This window comes from Ceratina calcarata, unplaced genomic scaffold (assembly GCF_001652005.2).
Source record: "Ceratina calcarata isolate Rehan_Ccalc_2016 unplaced genomic scaffold, ASM165200v1 scaffold474, whole genome shotgun sequence".
NCBI lineage: Eukaryota > Metazoa > Arthropoda > Insecta > Hymenoptera > Apidae > Ceratina > Ceratina calcarata.
Window position 1 is genome coordinate 67,760 of NW_017171570.1, and position 2,608 is coordinate 70,367.

The window sequence follows — 2,608 nt, forward strand, 5'->3', positions numbered from 1 at the left end:
CAGCAGGATACATACGTATTACGTATACGCGACAGATCAGTAGTAAAAGTCAACCATAAGTCAGACGTAAGATACTACCCAGTTGTATATCCATGATGACATAGTATCAGTAGTTTTATCATAAGAATATAATGAACAGATGTACACTAACATTCTAACTAAGAACGTATATATATAATGTGAATTGTTATTACAAATTGAATTGTTATTAAAAATGCGAAGTTTAATAACGTAGGTAGTGGTTCCAATACATTTATTATAAACTTGCATAATAGATGACTAAAAAAAGTAACATGATACTCGAGTATTTCGAATATTTTTAAGCTACTGTATATGAGCGTACATGTTTCGTATAAGTTGTACGCGATTCACCGCAGATGTGACCCATGTACAGTCACTGTTCTGTCAATTACTTCGAGTTTCTACATGCAGCTTCCATTTACGAGTTGCTAAAGGTGTTCGCCGTTTCATGTTGGAAACCGTAATTGCTATTTAACTGATTTATTATTTCCATCGAAATTAGTCTATATGAAGGCCATTCATCGCATGATGTCATAATTATGAATGATGAATAACTGTAATACATGTTAAAATGAATTGTGGTTATACCTAATAATTGAAAAAATATCGATTGATTTTTGGCTAAATCAAAATTTTAACAAAGGAGAAAAATTAAAAATGGGAGACAATTTAATTGCTCTCTAAATTTGATTAATCTATCAAAGCCATTATTCATTCGAAGTAGAATAATTTTAAAGCGGATTAAATGTTTAATCGTCAGGAAGGCAGAGTTGAAACACATTTACCGTACAGTAATGGATAAGCCTCATGTATGTATAATCTAATCACAATCTAACCTAAACATAAATTATGTATGCACATAATTTATTGCCTAGGCAAAGGATTCAAATACATGAAACGTTTCGAACCATGAAACGAGTTATCTACGCCGTACTCATATGTATGTACATATGTACGTATGCGTGTAACTAAAATCTATTTGTAGAACCTAGAAGTAGCATTTTGCAGTAACTCTGTATAAAAAAATGTTAATTTTATTTACTTATTAGAAATCTAGATTACTAGAAATCTTGTGATCCGTACAACCTTAATTGGGGTTCTAGGACGACTGTTCTTCCAGATGGGGAAACAGATTAGAACCGTGGTCAATCGTACGTTTTGCAAGCAATCGAGGTTGGTCGAGAATTTCGTCTCGTTTCTCCACAGGTTTAGATCTGGTTAACCAATTTGATGGTTGCATAACCAGGAAATCGTTCTGTCCAATTCGATAGGAGCTATACGTTGTCCATTACACACATAAAATTGTATCTTCTGCGGTTACGTGCATGATGTTTCCATCAGCTCCCGTTAACACAAGATATGAAACCGTCCACGTCGAAATAGAATTAAATACCGGATGAAACGTAATTATTTTTTATTGTTAATCAAACTTATCCTTCATTTTAAAATTAAAATATACATTCCGTATAATTTTTAATCTACGTATAATAAGTATTCACGAAGAATATAATAAATAAGACAGAGGTAAAACGTACATATGTAATAATTATATTATTACCATTATAATGTTTTTAGGTATTTCGTTTAGCGTTACGTATAAATTATGGAAGCGACGTAATACATAAATCGCGACACCCGTATCAGGGGAGTTTAATTTCTCTAATTTCCATACGTTTCAATATTTCGTGGTAGCCTTTTGTAAAGCGAAAACTCTGTGAATTAATTTGCTACTCTGGTGCCGGTTTAACAAACCGCGCGGAAAACAGTGGTTGAATTCGAACTAACGAATGTCCTGCAATAATGTACACCGTATCCATTAGTTTGGACTTACGTAACCGACTTCTTATTAATGCTTAACGCCTCTCAATTAAGTTAAATACGAAAAATATTCTCATATAAGGATGAAAAATGTGGCCACGTAAACCCATATTTTTGGCTAATTTTTTGGGTAACGTTTGCGGTCGATGTTTTACTGAATAGATTGAAACAAACGAGAGAATGTACAAAGATGGTATCAATCTCGTAATGATGTACTTGTACTATACACAGATAAACAAATTCTATTTCCTCGGTTTCAATCAATCAAATTCGTTATTTGCTCTCCATCGATTCCACTTGCGAGCGTTCCTCTAAAAGTTAAAAGCTTTCTCGGATAAACAGTAAACACGAACGCGAGAAATACCGATAGGTGATTGCGTATCAGAGCGAACATTCTTCCAGGTTTGATCATCGATAGCTCGTTCTGTGTTTTGCCGAGTAGCACGCGATATTCAGATCGCGTATTAAAGTTTCTAATAGGAAAAAAGTAGAAGCAGAAGAGGAAACGTGCGGTTGACAACACATTGCCATCACGGTCGTACGAAATAATGTTTACCCTGAAGGAAATGGAAAAAATTCTCGTTCACGGCGCGGAGCGGCGGTGTGCAATAATCGTTTCGGGCAGTGGCAGATGGTCTAAGCGCGGACGAAATCAAAAAAGGGACAAGAAAAAACAATCTTCCATTTATGTCGTGGATTATTGCGTATTACGTGACATTTTCCCCGATTCATCGAGACTCGTTACAGGATATATCACACGGTGTAGTTA